The sequence below is a fragment of the Pinus tabuliformis genome, chromosome J (assembly GCF_031772625.1).
Source record: "Pinus tabuliformis cultivar Carrire ecotype Pingquan chromosome J, CPIR1, whole genome shotgun sequence".
Classification (NCBI taxonomy): domain Eukaryota; kingdom Viridiplantae; phylum Streptophyta; class Pinopsida; order Pinales; family Pinaceae; genus Pinus; species Pinus tabuliformis.
This window is the reverse complement of record NC_142295.1, coordinates 1,000,137,786-1,000,158,532: the sequence shown is the minus strand read 5'-3', so window position 1 is coordinate 1,000,158,532 and position 20,747 is coordinate 1,000,137,786.

The window sequence follows — 20,747 nt, the reverse complement described above, 5'->3', positions numbered from 1 at the left end:
GCATTTGCATGATGGACATGTGAACCTTTCTGGGGTGGATTTTACATTGACACCCGAGATGATTGCTCAAGCCACAAGGATACCGAATGTCGGAGAGGTGTGGAACAAGCGCAGGATGTTGGACAGTGTTCAGTTTGAGCCTTTCATTAGACCTACATTCATGAGACATTTGACGGGTGTATTTCCTTTCAGATTTTTGAGGAGTGAGTATGCTCCCATGATGAGGCTTATCATGCTCTTTTTCACCTGTGAGGGAAGATTTTCACAGATATATTCGTACCATATTCGCCTGATGATGCATTTCACAAGGGTACGGATGATGAACATCCCTGTTTTCATGTGCCAGAACATTGAGAGGATGGTTCCCTTGATGCAGAGGAAGAGCCCAGCACAGCAGTATAGGAGCCTCTATCATTACGGTTTGATTCAGCTTGTGGTCAGACATCAGTTGGCTCAGTAGGGCATCACATGGGAGGAGTTCATCTCTCGTGAGTTCTTTACAGCACCACCACCACATCCGGAGATTGTTCATGAGGAGGGAGGACCATCACAGCAGCATGATATCCCCGGGACTAGCCATGTTAGCTCTTCTCCATTGGTCACTTATCAGAGAGGCCACAGGGCCTTATTTGCAGCAGCTAGGCGAGTATTTTCTCCACACCAGGTGGAAGGGGTCTCGCCTTCTTCATCAGCACCACGAGTGTTATCTCCACACCAGGTGGAAGGGGCCTCGTCTCCGACAGCAGCACAGGTATCAGAGAGGGGTAAACAGCCCAGGATTGATGAGGGGCCATCAGGTGTTCCAAATATAGAGCTTGTTGATCTTGATGTCAGTTCTCCTAGCCTAGAGTCAAAGGAGATCATTCAGCACCTTAGAGCTGAAAATGATGCATTGCAGAAGAGATTAGAAGGGGCACAATGGACAATCTCATATCTAGAACAGCGCAACAAGCAGTTGGAGGATGAGCAAACTCTTGATGAGTTGTGGAGGATTCGTAGTGACCGCAACTTGAATCGAAGAAGACCCGGTGATTTAGTGCCAGTTGAGCGAGAGGATATGCTTATCCGGCTCAATGCTCATTTAGACAGGCTGTTGGCTAAGGCCAACCAAGATAAGAGATTGCTGAGAGACATGAAGAATCATTATTGGGCACAGATGCACGTGTGCAAGGTAAAGATGAAGGTGCTCCAAAGGCAGTTGGTCAAAGCACAAAAACGGAGAAAAAGGCCCGATCCCCTCCACATCTTGGCCGAGGCTTCCTTGAAGGAGCATGGCACTAAATAGCTCAGCCCCAACACATATTCCAAGAAATTTTGAGCATTTTGGGTGATTTTTGGTTTTTAAGGCAAAAAACAGGTTTTTCTGCTTGACGGGTCTCACCCCCCGCGCGACCCTTTCACTTGGCAACTCTATTCTCAAAAAACTCAGCATTTTTGGATTTTGCATGAAAAGTTACACATGCTCACCCATTGCCAAGAGATTTTATGAATTTTTGGGCCTCCTGAAAGTCAAAAAACAAGCAAAAAATGACTTTCTGCCACATTTTTGACACACAGAAAGCAGTCTTGGGAGATTGCAATTTTGGAGGGGCAAATGACAACCAAATTCAGAAATTCTAGTTGGGTTGGAAAGTAGACTCGCAGACCTTTCTAACAAGCCTACTCTTGCCTCATTTGGACACCTGAAAGTGCCCCAAAAGTGCTCTCAAAGGCGCGCGCCCCGTCAGGATTTGGCGCGCGACCCGTCAGGCAAATTGCTCAAGATTTCAGCCTACAGCTCAGCAAAACGTAGTTTTGACTGTGTTTGACTTTTTGGAGTTGATTTTTATCCTTCTTGTTGTAAATGATGTAAATTTATGACACTTTTACACTTATGTATCTCTTCTGGAAGATTCATTCATGAGATAGGTGAAAATTAAATGAATGAATTGGTTTCCTAGTTTATAGAGGCAAGTTGTTTTGACTGCCTAGTTTTCAGTGCTTAGTTTAGAATTGGTTGAAACAGCTCCTAGGATAGTGAGCTTGACCCCTAGAGGCAGGGAAATATGTTAGATGATCTATATTATGTACTCTCTTGCTCATTTTCATGGTTGGACTCTTGAGGGAGAAGCTCTTATTGTATTACTCACTGTATCTCTGCAATTTTTGGCAAAGGAAGACCAGGGTTTTGCAGTCCTTTTTGGGATTCTTGTGGTCACATGTATTGATGGTGTGTTTCTCTTTGTACTTGTAAGTGTGTTATGTGAATCATTTCCTTAATTTTCCTTTTGCAAATTAGGCAAATGAAGTGTTAAAGTAGAATTCATGACTGTCATGCTCTGCTTTTAAGTTTGCTTAATATCAATGTTTTCAACTGTTTAAGGGGAATTCAAGGTTATTGCTTGCTCTCCTTAACTCCTCACCAGTCATTCTCATTCATCCATCTCTATCAAAGGCATCAATACTGTTTCCTACCTCGCCCCAAAGAACCCCCTGCGAAAACTGTGTCCAATCCCTGCACCCGAAATTGCCATTCCCCAATTTTCCACCAAAAACCCTAAAAATCCCAAATCAACCCTTTTGATCAATTTACTAGCCTAAAATCAGTGTTACCCTATTGGTTATCTCGCCCATTGAAGATCTTTATCGAGATAGACCGGAGAGAGCCCTCTCCTGCCCCGTAGGGCTAGCTACGAGGCTAAGTGGTTTGATGTTGCCTTGAGGTTTACCTTTCTCAGCCTGAGGTGAAATTTCAAGCGCTAACATACTAGCGACCATACTGGGCAGAACAAACTTGTTTGTGGGTTGATGTGTTTGTTTTATAAGCTACAGACGGAGCCTGAATATATGCCAGGTAGCCTTCGAAACGCTTTTGCTTTGCATTAGCGAAAGTAGATAAACGCTGCTTCAGTCAATCTCCGGTCTAGCTTGTAAATGTGACATTTAACTTGTTAATTACCCCGGTATATGTATCAAGTTCAGATCTGATTGTTGATAGTGGACAACGATCAGACACTGACAAGGCTGAAACATTCACCTGGCGACTCTTTTCACTGAAGAATCCAGCAACCTGTGCTTCATGGTGACTTCACTGCAGAGAGATCAGTAGCTTTGAGCTTTTCAAGATGGATCGGATTGCAAGAAGATATGCTCCCCTGAGCCGAGATCACATCCCTGGTTTTCCAAATAAAATTCCGAAGGTAGATTGGTCAAGGAATCTGCCTACATTTAACGATGATGGTAAGAAGGATGCTGCTTTACATCTAGTTAGATTTCATATGCATATTCGCATGTTGAAGGTGGATTTTCGTGAAGATTGCTTGATGAAGATATTCTTGGCCACTCTGGAAGGTGCAGCTCAATCTTGGTATGAAAGTTTGCCGCCTGCTTGTATTTACTGTTTAAAGGATTTTCATGCCTTGTTCATTGAAAGATATCAAACATCTTATCCATCATTAAATTTGGTTCATGACTGTTGCAAGCATGCATATAGTTTTATTGAAAGCCTTGAGAAGTTTTATGAAGATGATAATTTCATGGATGCTGAGATCATGGAGGCTCTGTATGAGAATCCATTTCAACAACATGAAGAGAACCCAGTGGATACCCATCAAGATGATCCGGAAATTTTGCAGCAGAATCAAGATCAGCAGGTTGAAGATAATATGGCTGAAAATGATGAAAGGGAGAATGACATTTCAGATCTGCCCACAGAAGAAGACAACATGCAAGGTAGTCAAGATTCAATTTCAGAATGTGATGCAGTCAAGTCAACTATTTCAGATCAACATTCAGATCATGATGACCAAGAATACCTTGTGCTGAATCGTGAAAAGGAGAATTTTGTTGTTGAGATCATAGACAGCGATATGGATTCAAATGTTCTCAGTCGTGCTGCCAGTCTGTCATTAGAACCGAGTCTTCATGAAGAGGTCATTCAGTCAGCTCATGAACAGCAAGGTGAGATCTTTGCTCAAGCAAGTGAAAAAGTCTCTTTGAGTGAATTTGTGGCAGACGATGTAAATGACAATACTGTGCTTCATAATATTGAAGAATGTAATAAGGAACTTGATAACTTGGTTGTGATATCATATTAAGATGACCTACCATATTGTCAGACTACAGAAGATCATAGCATACAGGATTACCTTTCAGATTCTTCATATGTCTCATGTGTTGAAATGTTTTTACAAGAAGAGATCTGCCCATCCATTTGTTCAGAGTTTTTTGAAGCCCATGAGCATACTTTCACCGAAGCACATGAGGAAGGCAGATCAGAAATTGAAACAAAGGACACCTTGATCTTTCAGCAGGAGGTGGCAATGGAAAATCTTCATGTTTTTTACAATCCTCTAGCAAGTTTGTTGCAGCCAGCAGTGAAAGTGTTTATTACAGTGTTTTCTTGCAGCCATGGTCAACTATGTTTTTGGATGCCCAGTGATAGGTTTGTATTGTTGACCAGAAGATCTAATCAGGAGAATCAATCAAGAAGGCATCTGCTTGATTGGTTGCATTGGCATTTTGATATAGTTTGATGTATATTGTCTTGTAAGAAACACAGGTGGTTGTCATCATGATTTCAAATCTTGATGGACTGCTGCCCTTCAATAAGCTTTGTAAGTTCTTGTTTTAGTTAAGTCAGTCATGAGTCATTTGTGAGTCAGTTTTCAGTCATGTAGGTTTCATAATTGAGTCAGTTTGAATCAAGTTTCAGTCAATAAATGAGTCAAAGTCTTGTATTGTTTGTCAAATAATGACTCCATTGCCCAATGATTATAAAGCACTGGTCTGCTCTCCCAGAGGTCTAAGGTTCTTGGTACCTCCAAGGAGCTACCATCCCCATTGGAGCCAATGTTAGAGTCGGTCTAGTAGCCCTCCATCAGCGATCAAAGCTCTTTGCATTTGCATAGGTAGGTGTCTCATCAGTGTCATTCTTTGCATTCCATTAGGCATGCCATAACCCTGATGGAGGAGCTGGTGTCTTTGTCCCCCTCTGGGCACTGCTGGATCAGCTTGTTTCAGTCATTAAACTTTGTCAAGGTTACTTGTCTATTGTCTTGAGATCAAATTTTTAGGTCTAGGGTTTTTGGTCAAGTTTGTCTTCAAGCTCATGTCTCTGAAGGTCAATAAGTACCCAGCAAGCCAGAGGGATGATTTTTAAAGTGTTTTTTCAAAAGATTCTATCTTGTACAGTTAATTTTCACCTTGGATTTAAAAACCCTGTTTTTAAAGCCAAAGTCATTTCTCAAAAATTTTGTGAAAATTGTGAAAAATTCAAAATGATTCAAAGGACAGCATATGACCCTGGCTCCCTTGCCAAGATCCCTCAGAGCCTATCCCTGCAAAAATTATCAAAGAAAAGCATCAAATCAATCAGTTTTAGGACAAAAGGAAACCAAAAAGTCAAGTTTATAAAGTGTCATGGAAAAAACATTTTAAAGTGGGTTATGATATGAAATTAATTCAAACAAGGCTATAAAATCCCTAATCTCCCTCTATCAAGCCTCATTATGCGTCCAAGTGATAGAGCAACTGATTGCAAGAGAGTTTGAGTGAAGTTTGTGAGTTGGGAAAGCGCGCGACCCGTCGAACCAGGTGCGCGACCCGTCAGAGGCGCGCGACCCGTCAGAGGCGCGCGACCCGTCAGGCACCCTCCGCCAGTGTTAATTTACAACGCGCGCGACCCGTTGGGTGAGGCGCACGACCCATCAGCACTCTCTCTGCAAAACCGCCAGCAAATTTTCCAAGGAGCCACAAATTGCTAAATTGTGCAAGGTAGGCCCTCCATCATAAAAAATTATTGCTTGTTACAGTTCAAGAAGGTCATGATTATATTTGTAAAGGTCTCCATTTGCAAGTAGAAGTCTCTATTATGCTTTGGCTTGAAGTTGTAAAAATTGCTAGGGTTTATTATGCTGTTTTGAGGTATCGCAATGTTCTCATTTTTTCCACCTCCCATTACATTTTCCTTATCATTTTATGTAAATTTCCCTTCCAAATTTGTTAAAGAGCCCTAAACCCTACCCTTCTTCCCAAGAAATCAAAAGAAAAATTAAACCCTAGCCCTTCCTCCCATATCATTATTGTAAATAAATTTGGAAAATAATGTATATGCAATAATCCTTTCCCTAAACTCCCTGTTTCATTATTATTCCCAGTTTCCCTTTAAAATATCCCTTCCCTAACATTTCCCTTGTGCTCCTTGTCCCCTTGAAACAACATTTTAATCAGCAGTTTGCAAAGCAGAAACAGCAGTACATTTCAGCCATTTTGCTCCTAAAACAATGTCAGAAACCGAAACCAATTATGAGCAAAGTGATGACCATGCATCAGCTTCAGAGTTTGAGGAACAGAGGAGGCCTCGCAAGGGTGGAAAGGGTGGTCATCATAGGAGAGAGGAGCCCACCTCTTTGACCGATTTGCAGGCTTGTCCAATGGCAGTATCATGCTTCCGTTATATGTCTTGTTATGAGTTTTGCGAGAGGATCTCTCGGATTCAGCATCACAGGGAGTTGGCTTGCTTATTTGTTTTGCATTTGCATGATGGACATGTGAACCTTGCTGGGGTGGATTTTACATTGACACCCGAGATGATTGCTCAAGCCACAGGGATACCGAATGTCGGAGAGGTGTGGAACAAGCGCAGGATGTTAGACAGTGTTCAGTTTGAGCCTTTCATTAGACCTGCATTCATGAGACATTTGACGGGTGTATTTCCTTTCAGATTTTTGAGGAGTGAGTATGCTCCCATGATGAGGCTTATCATGCTCTTTTTCACCTGTGAGGGTAGATTTTCACAAATATATTCGTACCATATTCGCCTGATGATGCATTTCACACAGGTACGGATGATGAACATCCCTGTTTTCATGTGCCAGAACATTGAGAGGATGGTGCCCTTGATGCAGAGGAAGAGCCCAGCACAGCAGTATAGGAGCCTCTATCATTACGGTTTGATTCAGCTTGTGGTCAGACATCAGTTGGCTCAGCAGGGCATCACATGGGAGGAGTTCATCTCTCGTGAGTTCTTTACAGCACCACCACCACATCCGGAGATTGTTCATGAGGAGGGAGGACCATCACAGCAGCATGATATCCTCGGGACTAGCCATGTCAGCTCTTCTCCATTGGTCACTTATCAGAGAGGCCACAGGGCCTTATTTGCAGCAGCTAGGCGAGTATTTTCTCCACACCAGGTGGAAGGGGTCTCGCCTTCTTCATCAGCACCACGAGTGTTATCTCCACACCAGGTGGAAGGGGCCTCATCTCCGATAGCAACACAAGTATCAGAGAGGGGCAAACAGCCCAGGATTGATGAGGGGCCATCAGGTGTTCCAGATATAGAGCTTGTTGATCTTGATGTCAGTTCTCCTAGCCTAGAGTCAAAGGAGATCATTCAGCACCTTAGAGCTGAAAATGATGCATTGCAGAAGAGATTAGAAGGGGCACAATGGACAATCTCATATCTAGAACAACACAACAAGCAGTTGGAGGATGAGCAAACTCTTGATGAGTTGTGGAGGATTCGGAGTGATCGCAACTTGAATCGAAGAAGACCCGGTGATTTAGTGCCAGTTAAGCGAGAGGCTATGCTTATCCGGCTCAATTCTCATTTAGGGAGGCTGTTGGCTAAGGCCAACCAAGATAAGAAATTGCTGAGAAACATGAAGAATCATTATTGGGCACAGATGCACGTGTGCAAGGCAAAGATGAAGGTGCTCCAAAGGCGGTTGGTCAAAGCACAAAAACGGAGAAAAAGGCCCGATCCCCTCCACATCTTGGCCGAGGCTTCCTTGAAGGAGCGTGGCACTAAATAGCTCAGCCCCAGCACAAATTCCAAGAAATTTTGAGCATTTTGGGTGATTTTTGGTTTTTAAGGCAAAAAACAGGTTTTTCCGCTTGACGGGTCTCACCCCCCGTGCGACCCTTTCGCTTGGCAAATCTATTTTCAAAAAACTCAGCATTTATGGATTTGGCATGAAAATTTACACATTCTCACCCATTTCCAAGAGATTTTATGAAGTTTTGGGCCTCCTGAAAGTCAAAAAACAAGCAAAAAATGACTTTCTGCCACATTTTTGACACACAGAAAGTAGTCTTGGGAGATTGCAATTTTGGAGGGGAAAATGACAACCAAATTCAGAAATTCCAATTGGGTTTGAAAATAGACTCATAGACCTTTCCAACAAGCCTACGCTTGCCTCAGTTGGACACCTGAAAGTGCCCCAAAAGTGCTCTCAAAGGCGCGCGACCCGTCAGACAAATTGCTCAGGATTTCAGCCTACAGCTCAGCAAAACACAGTTTTGACTGTGTTTGACTTTTTGGAGTTGATTTTTATCCTTATTGTTGTAAATGATGTAAATTTATGACACTTTTACACTTATGTATCTCTTCTGGAAGATTCATTCATGAGATAGGTGAAAATTAAATGAATGAATTGGTTTCCTAGTTTATAGAGGCAAGTTGTTTTGACTGCCTAGTTTTCAGTGCTTAGTTTAGAATTGGTTGAAATAGCTCCTAGGATAGTGAGCTCGACCCCTAGAGGCAGGGAAAGATGTTAGATGATCTATATTATGTACTCTCTTGCTCATTTTCATGGTTGGACTCTTGAGGGAGAAGCTCTTATTGTATTACTCACTGTATCTCTGCAATTTTTGGCAAAGGATGACCAGGGTTTTGCAGTCCTTTTTGGGATTCTTGTGGTCACATGTATTGATGGTGTGTTTCTCTTTGTACTTGTAAGTGTGTTATGTGAATCATTTCCTTACTTTTCCTTCTGCAAATTAGGCAAATGAAGTGTTAAAGTAGAATTCATGACTGTCATGCTCTGCTTTTAAGTTTGCTTAATATCAAAGTTTTCAACTGTTTAAGGGGAATTCAAGGTTATTGCTTGCTCTCCTTAACTCCTCACCAGTCATTCTCATTCATCCATCTCTATCAAAGGCATAAATATTGTTTCCTACCTCGCCCCAAAGAACCCCTTGCGAAAACTGTGTCCAATCCCCGCACCCGAAATTGCCATTCCCCAATTTTCCACCAAAAGCCCTAAAAATCCCAAATCAACCCTTTTGATCAGTTTACTAGCCTAAAATCAGTGTTACCCTATTGGTTATCTTGCCCATTGAAGATCTTTATCGAGATAGACCGGAGAGAGCCCTCTCTTGCCCCGTAGGGCTAGCTACGAGGCTAACTGGTTTGATGTTGCCTTGAGGTTTACCTTTCTCAGCCTGAGGTGAAATTTCAAGCGCTAACAGGTTGCATTTGATGAAGAGCAGACAACAAAATCAGAGATCTAGAAATCTCCCTCATGGTTACCATCAAATCCTCCATTTATTCAAGAGAACAATTAGGAAAAAGAGGAAGATTTGAAGGTCATGGTAGAAGAAGACATGAAGAATGATCCATATAAACAAGAAAACCAAGGACATCAAAGTTATATTGAGTTTTGGTTCCGGAAAATCAACAAGGTGCAACAATACTCTCTTCTTCAATCGTGCTTGATATCATCAAAGTCAAAGCATTTGACCACTCAAATTCAGGTACATGTCAAAGCATACATTTCAAGCATACAAATAAGTTGCTTTGTAATCTTGATGTGAACATGGCTCCATTGGAAGTATTCTTATACTTGAAAGTGATTTTGTTTTTCAAGTAGGGTAGGGTAGAAAACAAAATGAAAAATAAGAGAAAAAAATAAAACTATCAAGTGAAAACCTTCTTTGAGGTGCCTCAGATTGGCTCATTGATTAGAAACCTCCATGAGGTGGTCAATAGGTTGGGAAAAAAGAAGAAAAGAGAAAAAATAAAAGATCTTAGGTCAAAACCTCCTTTGAGTGCCTAGGTAGACCTACTAGTTGAAAACCTCCCTAAGGCGGCTAGTAGGCCTAGAAGAAAAAAAAAAGGAAAAAAATAAAAAATCTTTTCTCCATGTATCTCTCTGATGAATGCATGTACTCTCCAACATATGCAAGCAACAAAAACAATTTGGTACCAAAATATAAATTGGTCAAGCCTAGTCAAAAGAAGTCAAATTTTGACTTTCTCCTCCTTTGCTCAAATTTTCCAACAAGACCAAGGCCATGCCATGCCAATCCATCACCCTCAACTATTTCCACCATCCACTCATCATTCCCAAGCTTCTACCACTCATTTTCCTTGTCCCAAAATACTATAGGAAGGCTCTGTTTTACTACAGGAAACAAAAACACATAGAGAATAAATTTATTTTTGCCATAAATTGAAAACCAAGCATCCATTTTCCAAGTTGCTTCATGGGAATATGCATATGGATGATGGTAACATGCTCAAGAAATTGCAGCAAATTCTTGTACACAGTTTCCAAGAAATCAACCTCCATCACCTACAACCATTTTTTAATTTTCTCGATATTCATGCATCCATTTAAAAAGTTGTTTCATGGGGATATGTATATGGGTGATGGTAACATTCACAAGAAATTTTAGAAAATTCCAGTACATGGTTTCCAAGAAATTGGCCTCCATCACCTTCAGACATTTTTAGTTTTTCTCGAGATTCATGCATCCATTGGCCAAGTTTTTTTTATGGAGAGCTGCATAATGGCGATGGAAATATTGTTATAGATCCATTCGGGAACATCACTCCCATCATCCAGATCAGTGTTTTAGCACTCATTAAACCCTAATTTCGGTTTCTACATGCCCTAAACAAGTCAACCTTTCGAATGCCTCCATCCTAGACAGTTTCATGGCCTGAAGACATCCTGAAATGACCTCTAGAGGGACTAGCGCAGGTAGGCCCATGCAAGGGTGTACTACAAAGCAGTTAAGTCCATTTCAGGGTGCTCTGCAGAGCACTTATGCCCTCTTTGACCTGTGCTGGGTGAGTTTGAGCGAAATTCACATAGGGTTTGGGGAATATTCTTATCTTTTGGAGCCTTCTAGAATATTCCCACACTTATCATCTCCTATGAGCTCGAAAATGGATGAGGAATGAGTTAAGATACCTCCTATCCTCTCATCCCTTCCTCCATGGAACTAATTCTAAGTATGGAAGGCCATTCAATACCCTCATTGATGACAAAACCTCCTCCATCTTCCTATAAATTGAGCACTCATCTAAGTGATAAAGGGTTGGACTTTGATGAATTGTAAGGAGATAATGTTAGTTTGAGAATTGAGACTATTGTAAGTGTCATTATGCTGCCGGATTGTCATGCTTATGATGTGATGTGGATGGAACCAAAGCTGGAGGAGTGACTTCGAATCAGGCTTCATGGTTGTAATTCTTCCTTCTATTCAATAAATTATTTACACATTTTTCCATATGCTTATCTTGATATATGATGCTTATATGTGTGAATGTATCTGATTCCATTTACTTGTAATCAATAGATATTTTTATTTGATTAGTTCTTTGTCTTCTGTTAATGTTTATAGGTACTTCTCAAGCGTGTTAAGTATGGGAAGGAGCAACAAGATCAATACAAAGGAGACAAGAGGAAAGCGAAAGTACAAGTAGGTCCTCTCATTCTCTTTGTCTTATCTATTGTTTATAGAAAAGGGTTAAAATGCTTTAAACTGTTGTTCTAGATATGGCTACTTATCTAGGGAATTAGTATTTATCTGTAGATATCAAATTCTTCATAACAAATTGGTGACTCCATTGTGGAATGATCATTGTTCCAGGTAGTTAATCCACATCCTAGGACACCCCAGCAGACCTTACTTCCTTTCATTGGTTCTATTTCAGCATTCTTGCAGTGCATTTTGGTCAAAAAATTGAGGTTAGATGACTCTTGAGTAGCCTCTCAGGAATCAGCGTAGGCTTGGTCAGGGGACAGTGCTCTACAGAGCACCCTTGAGTGAGAGATAGTTCTCTGCAATGTAGTTAGGCCCTATTTGACCTATGCTGATCCACCTTAGGTAAAATTTTAACCTTTGGATAGTTTTTTTTCTCCAAATTTCCTTCTGTTTATGTTTGTTGAAAGATCAATGATTGTGGTATCTCTGAAATCAACTTGTATTTCCTCTTTCCATCCCTACTTTGGCTTGATTGATTAATGTTTCTTAAATGATTTCTTTATCATTATCATTTCATTGCCAAAGTTAGATTATAGTTGATTAATATGTTCGAAACAAAGTGTCATAAAAGTCTTCTTTCCTTTCGAAACAGAATTGTCGTAAAGTCCTCATTCTTGCAAAAAGGTTGATTGATTGTATGTGCATTAGTTTCCTTTTGTTCATTTTAACATTAAGGAAATTGAAAAGAAAAACATGCATCGTGCATATTAAATATTGTGAATGCTTGATAGGAATATCTAGGGAAATTGCATTAGGTGTGCTCTTTGCTCTCTATCAAAGATCTGATAGCTCTATCCCTACTAGCAAAGGTTTTCATTGTTCAATTGAATGAAAATAATGCTTATCATATTAGTTTCATTTTAGGGATTGCAAGCATACATCACACGGTGAACCTTGAAATGAAAATTCTAAAGAAGATCAACTTAAAATTCATTTGAATTAACCTAATGGAGCATTGTAACTTAACGAATAACATTTAGAGGTTCTAGGCTAGAGACGTGTTCTGGCATCGTAAAACATAACAGCTATCACTAACTTGTCTGTGATACATCCTGAGTGTGATACCTCATTCCACGTACGTGATTATATCGTAGCTCGTCCACGTACCTTCGGGTATATAGGGTAGTGTTACAATGCATAAAGTATATGGGAATGCTCTCACTGTGCGGTTTCGCATTAGATAGTGCTAATACAAATTGGGCCTCCATGTACTTTTAGGTATATATGGGAGGACAATACTAGGTTGCTATCCATCCTTAGGTAATCGAGTCAGCCTCCTTGTACACTGTGATACACTGAACACAACATTCGGGGATATTTTCCACCCATACTTCTCGGTTCGCTGGGAGTTATTTTGCAGTTCACAGTTAGTTGGTAATCCTTTTTCCTAGATCATCCCTCTTTTGTTTTGTTTTGTTATTTTGATTAAAATAAATTTAATTGACTACAAATAACATCCTCCATGCTCACTCCTTAGTTGATCTTAGGTTGAGACATATGGCGACAAATTCGGAGTCCACCGATCAAGGAATTCCTTTTGATGGGAATCCTATTCCTTTTCCTCCTTTCGAAAATATTGGTGCTTCTTATATGGATACATTGTTCCTTCTGGGATTTACCATTGGCGTACTAATATGGTTGTTTTCAACCTACTTGGTTCAAAATGTTGTGATTTCTCCGCAATCGAGTAATCCTCCAACTGGAAAAATTCAACCTCTAGTTGATCCTAAAGTTGACCCTTTACCTTCTTCCTTGGTTTTTTCTTCCTCGCCTTCTTCCTCTTTGCCTGGTGAAAGTATTGACACTAGTAACCAGGTGGCTAAGAAGAAGAAGAAAGGGAAGAAGAAGAAGAAAATTTAGCAGGGGGGCAACTAAGCAACCATTGCTTTGAATGCAACTTCTGATGAGAAACCATCTGATAAGCTTCACAAAGTTCAATATCCATGAAAACTTAATATAGGAGACCATCTTCTTTGAAATTGTCCTGATATTCCTCAGATCTTAGAAGAATGGTCTTCTCGTTCACTTCATCCTGTGTCATCAACTTCTGGAGATCATGCTGGTGACACACCATCAACTAGTCGTAGTAAAGTTCATCGAAAGAAGGGTAAAGTTAAGTTTCCCTGTAGGTTACGTGAAGGTAATCACCCAATTCACCTTTGTCCCTATCTGGATGAAGCCAAAAAAGTGTTGGATAATTGTCCTACTTCTCCGTAGTGACTTCCAGCTGGTTACAGGAGACTCTCCCTTAATCCTTCACTAGTTGATGAATTGACTGACCAAAATCAACCATCAGTCAAACCCACTCTCTCTGAAAGTGAATTCCATGAGTCTATACCTGACCCAAATCAATAGGTCGAGGAAATAGTTGACCCAATTTCACCTTCAGCTAATCGTACCTTTCCCATAGAGTGTGAATATGATACTACTCAAGTTATTTTCATTTCTTCATATTCGAATGAGCTTGGAGGCAACCCTCCTGTTCCATCAAGACATGAGGAAAATCCTCCTGTTCTCTTAACTCAAAGGGATAATTCTCCCATTCTTATGGTACCCCCTCCAAGTAGTCTGGTCACTTCCTTCGATTGGAATCGATTGACAGGATGTCATCTTCCTTCGTATGTCCCTTTCCAGATCATCGTACAGGTTTGTAATATTATTGTACCTGGAACTGTTATAGATGAAGGTGCATCTGTGATTATATTTTCCTCCATTGCTTGGCAAGCACTCAGTTCGCCGCCACTTGTGCCTGTTACCCAGAATCTATTGGCTTTTAACAGAAGAACCAGTCAACCACTAGGGATCCTTCCTCAGTTGCCTATTACATTGGGAGGAAAAATTGCTTATGTCAAAGTGATGGATGTCCCAGGCCCTTTAGATTACAATTTACTTCTTGGGCACGACTATGTTTATGACATGGGAGCTATTGTTTAACCACTCTTTCTAGTGATGTGCTTCCCGCATGAAGGCAAAATTGTCGACATTGACCAGTTTTCATTTCCCGATCCAAATATGGCTTCCAGACAACCATATTCCCTAAATGGTACATTTGTACCAATGGTATCTTCCCTGCCACGGGTCAATTATGTGGCAACCCATTCCATTCCTACATCAACTGGCGATCAATTCCGTGATGTTGTACATTACGTACTAGGGGCATTGGAATGAGATCTCCCTAACGGATTCCTTGATACGGATCCCTTCCAAAGCATTTTTCTCCCATCTAATGAGAATCTCTTGGAAGTCATGACCTCTTATGGGTCGTGATTAAGGAATCAGAGCAAATTTCCTTGTCTTGTGTCAAGCTCATTAAGAAATGAAACAAGGAATTAGTGCAGAGTTCCTTATCTTGTGTCAAGCTTGTTAAAAAATGAAACAAGGAATCATAGCAAAGTTCCTTGTCTTGTGTCAAGCTTGTTAAAAAATGAAACAAGGAGTCAGAGCAGAGTTCCTTGTCTTGTGTCAAGCTCATTAAAAAATGAAACAAGGAATACGAGGATAGTTCCTTGTCTTATGTCAAGCTCATTAAAAAATGAAATGAGTATTATCATAGTTCCTTGTCTTGTGTCAAGATTGTTAAAAAATGAAACAATGAATCTAAGCAGAGTTTCTTGCCTTGTGTCAAGCTCATTAAAAAATGAAACAAGGTCCCCTGGAGCAAAGTTCCAAGTCGAGTCTTTGAATAGATCTCGTAAAATCCCAATCAAGTCTTTCACTTGATCTCGTAAATGAACCTTCATTCCATCCACCTGATAGCCACGAGTAGTCTACTTAGGTGAATGTAATGAAGCTTGGGGGGCATGCATTTAGAATTGAGTCATCATGCTGGGGCCATGTAAACCAATCTCAAGCATAGTTTTTCATGATTCAAGCTTGTGTAAAAATGAAACTGAATCTAAGCATAGTTTTTCATATCAAGCTTGTGTAAACATGAAACTGAATCCAAGCATAGTTACCTATGGTTCAAGCTTGTGTAAAAATGAACCCATCTCCATTTTAACCCTTGTGATTTCCATTCTATCGGCCTCTTCCATCAAATGAGCCTTGGTTTTTTTCCCCTTCCATCTTCATTATCTGCTTGGCCGATCATATGCTTTCACTTGGTTGTTTTACCCTTTTTGAGGAACAGTTGCAATGAGTGTTCTTATTAGCCAGCCTCTTCACATAAATCAACATGTTTTGAGAAGTTTCAACATCACCAAAACTATTTCCTATCCTAGACACCACTCGTTCCTCAAAACGGAGTCCTCTTTAAGATCTTTTTAGACTCTTGAAATATGAAAAGATTGTCGAGTGGTTGTCCTTTTTAGCTCGTTAACAGATTGGAAACGACATCTACTCAGTATAAGTTTAACCCTTTTCCAGACTAAGATAGATTATTTACGAAAAAGGAATACTTTGACCGAACATGGTCAATAGGTTCTCTCTTGTATTATTTTACGCTTTTTTAGACTTGAGAGACAAATCTATGAAAAATAACTTTTGGAGATTTCTTTTTGTCCCTTTTCAAACTCTCTAAACATGAAAAGGACCGAGTTATCTTTTTCGTTAAACTTGTTAAAACATCAAATAGCGACAAGCTTGTCAATCATGACAAGATCGAGTTTCACCTTTCCTAGGCTCATTAAAACATCACATAGTGATGGATTCACCCGAAGGGTGGAATTATACAACAAGCATATGTTATCCTCCTCAAGCTTGATAAAAAATAAAGAGGTACTAGTCAACAATGACTGGGGAAAATGGAAAAAGGGGTAAACCACTTTTGGTGGTAGGTCGCTCTTGAACATGACACTTTCACTTCATCATCATGACTATTTGGGTTGGGTTATCAGCTTGATGGTTATCATACTGTTGGTATATAATACCATCCATCACTTTTTTTTGGGTCAATGCTACCAATTCATTTTAGTGTCACCGACATGTTCAAGAGAAGTCATTCAATCAAAATTCATCCATTGCAATACCATAAACCTTCATTTTTATGACCGCCATTCCTGAACCTTGTGTCATCAATCAAATTTCGTCTCCAAAATCATTACACTAGTTTCGTGTCGTTTATGTAGGATACATCAAGGCCCTCCTGCGATGAGTCACTTCTTGTCGACATCATCTCATTATCAAAGAATTTGACTTAGAAACACCCTTCCAGTACCTTGAGGCTTGTATACATCAATGACAGGTTTCTAGTTCCGGTGATAGGTTGACATCGCTAGCCCTCAACCGAAAGAATTTGTATGGAGTTTGACATCAAAACATCCATTCACACCATGTAGAATGTATTGCAGTACCTTGAGAATCATTATCATTATCGATGATTTCTCTTGCATCTGTTAACGGCATACATCATTGGCTAGTAATCAGACGGTGTCTTCCCATGTTCGACTTCAGATCACATATTCACATGGTTATACTGCTACTTGAGCGAATGATTGAACAAGATAGAAGACCTCGGATCTAGCTTCATCTATCCGAGCTGCAATTTCAGGAAATGTACCAAATCATCCGTACAATGGTTTTACATTGATGGTCATTATGATCATGGGTCTATATCTGTAAATGACTGTCTATGTACTTGTAATGAAAGTTTATATGCTGAGCATGGGTATTCCTTCCCTCAGCAATTCATGAAAAAAAAATCAAAATATCATGATATTATGTATTGTAATCGATGCAAGTCACCAACCACTTCGGAACCTCCTCATCACATCGTAAAGCATATCACTCGACATTATTATTTTTGACTTCATGCTTTAGGGGGCAATTGTTGCAGATCAATTTGGGCACATCACTCCCATCATCCAGATTAGTGTTTTAGGGCTAATCAAACCCTAATTTCAGTTGCTACATGCCCCAAACAAGTCAACCTTTTGAATGCCTCCTTCCTAAACAGTTTCATGGCCTGAAGACATCCTGAAATGACCTCTAGAGGGACCATCGCAGGTAGGCCCTTGCAAGGGTGTGCTGCAGAGCAGTTAAGTCCATGCCAGGGTGCTCTACAGAGCACTTAGGCCCTCTTTGACATGTGCTAGGCGAGTTTGAGCAAAATTCACATAGGTTTTGGGGAATATTCTTATCTTTTGGAGCCTTCTAGAATATTCCCACACTTATCATCTCCTATGAGCTCAAAAATGGATGAGGAATTAGTTAAGGTACCTTCTATCCTCTCATACCTTCCTCCATGGAACTAATTCTAACCATGGAAGGCCATTCAATACTCTCATTGATGACAAAACCTCCTTCATCTTCCCATAAATTGAGCACTCATCTAAGTGATCAAGGGTTGGACTTTGATGAATTGTAAGGAGATAATGTTATTTTGAGAGTTGAGACTATTGTAAGTGTCATTATGCTACCGGATTGTCACACTTATGATATGATGTGGATGGAACCAAAGCTGGAGGAGTGACTTCTAATCAAGCTTCATGGTTGTAATTCTTCCTTCTATTCAATAAAGCATTTACACCTTTTTCCATACGCTTATCTTGATATATGATGCTTATATGTGTGAATGTATCTGATTCCATTTACTTGTAATCAATAGATCTTTTGATTTTATTGGCTCTTTGTCTTCTGTTGATGTTTACAAATACTTCTCAACCATGTTAAGTATGGGAAGGAGTGACAGGACCAATACAAAGGAGACAAGAGGAAAGAAAAAGTACAAGTAGGTCCTCTCATTCTCTTTGTATTATCTATTTTTTATAGTAAAAGGTTAAAGTACTTTAAAATATTGTTCTAGATATGGATACTTATCTAGGGAATTATAATTATCCGTAGATACCAAATTATTCATAACAAATATGCTCAGAAAATTTCAGGTCAATCCAATCTACCATTTGGGAGATATGGACAAAACAATTCTGCTACAAGAGACTACCCTAAATTACTATAGGACCTCTACTGGAAGTTCTGAATTACTACAGGAACCCTACAGGAAGGCCAAGAAGAAGCTACAAGAGATAATATGATGGAGAAATGGGTCAAAAGGTCATGTATTATTTATGGAAGGTTGATATAGATCCCCCAACACTTGCACATCAACAAGAAGACAACCCATCATCAAAATGAGATCAACAAAAAAAGAAAAAGGTAGTCAAAAAGATGTACCTGAGTCATTAGCAGCACAACAACGTCAACTCAGCAACAACATGCATGTCTCTCCAACAATCGTCAAGTAGGTACATGTATGCAATATGCTTGACATCTTATCTTGAGCATATTATAGTTAGAAATTTGTTGTCAATGCATGAGACATGAGGTTTTACAAGCTAAGGATGGATCAACAATCTTAGATGTCTTCATCTAGTTAATTGCATCTCACTCCTTCACTCATGCAATGTTGAAAAGTCAAATTATAAAGGGTGATGATTTCAAGGAATGAGGACAGTAGTTAAAAGAAGAAATTTTTGCAAAGGCCAAGTCACCACAACACTCCAAGCCCTCCATCCACTTCATATTCACTATCTATCCATCATTCATCCATCCCATTTCATAACCTCAAGAAAAAAACCTACACTCTGTCTCACCCTGAAAATTTCTTGAAAAAAACAAATAGAGCATCCTCTCCATTTTCACAAACCTAAATCATTTATCATCACCCCCATACAGCTAAAAGACTCTCAAGGAAGAAGGAATGACTACTATAGGAAGGCAGAATGCTGCTACAAGAAGGAAGAAAGGAACAAATTGTGATAAAAACCAAAAAAGACAGTGCCTAAGACAGACCTAATCAAAACATAAAAATCCAAGGCCATTAGGCAATCATCTAGGCCACAAGAGAGAAGAAGAAGGCAACAAAAGGAAATGAGGCATTCACCATCAAAACAGAACTCAAACTACAATGATAAAAAGAGGCTTTCCAAGAGGTCTCTAATCTCTTTCTAGCTTTTTTCCAAGGCCTAAAAGATGTTATATAAATGGGAGAAAGTCATGGAAGTCAAGTTAAGGTCATGCCCTAACCTCAAACTATCATTTATGCTCAAAACGAGTTTCCTGTAGTTTTAACAGGGTTTCATGTAGGTTTCCTGTAGTTTTGAAAGGAATTACTATAGGATGTCGTAGTTCTCATCTAAAGGCATTTTAAAGGTTTTAGAGATGTCCAAATAGTGGAACAAGGTAGAAGAAGGTTGATAAGGATGTGAAAGACCTTGCCAAACTAAAAAATATTCGAGAACCCATCTTGAATATGTGGAAGAAAGCAAGCTAATGGTATCAAGAAATAGTGATTATGATCTTGAATGAGATGAAGTGAATAAACGAATTCCAGAGTTGTTAGACCAGATCAATTGATCTAAACCAATGAAGACACAAAAATGCAGGAGGAACCACACTAATACACTGGTTCATCATGGTGTAAATGGTAGAGCTAATAGATTTTTGGGCTTGTTATTGCAGAACTTACAACCAAGAGAAAATACTAAGGGGTGCATAAGAGAGAGGCCACCAGGGCCATGAATGAGGCACAATGAGGTCACTAAGTTGCTCATAGGATGAACAACACTTTCAGCAGGGGGTATGATGGGCCTCTAAATTAGACATAAATTAAGGCCCATGCCTCTAAATTAAACATAAATTAAGGCCTATGAACATCCTTCAGCACATTAGACCTCTCTTTTTTCATTATATAATGTATTTTTAACTTTAATATATTCATTAGGAAGGTTTATGATGTATATTTGTGCCTAATATTATTTATTTTTGTGAAATATTGTGAGAATATTGGGTAGATTATGAAGATTTGGAAGAGGAGATAATTTAGGGACTTGCTCCCTACTACAGGAGGATCAATATTAAATAATCAATCAACAAGATATTATGGAATTATGGCACAGATTGTAGAGCTCCAATTATTGAGAAAATATAGGAATGTGTTCCCTACCATTTAATGCAGATTCCTGGTATTGGGAACCAGATCCACTAATCAATGGATTTTGACAGGGAAAGATTCCTCATTTCATGGGTAATGATTCCTAATCATTTTGTATAAGTATCAAGTCAAATTTTCCTCTAGAGATAGATTTTTATTAGTCTTCTTGTGGGGAGAACTCGTATTTTTGCAGCTCCATTATATTTTCTTGCAGGGATGTAATTATATTGATGATATAATGAAGATTAGTGTCATGTTCAACTTCTAAATATTGTTCTCCTCCATAGGTCTATAATTTTCCTTGGGCTTTGCCATCCCAGGAGCCTTAGAGCCCTTT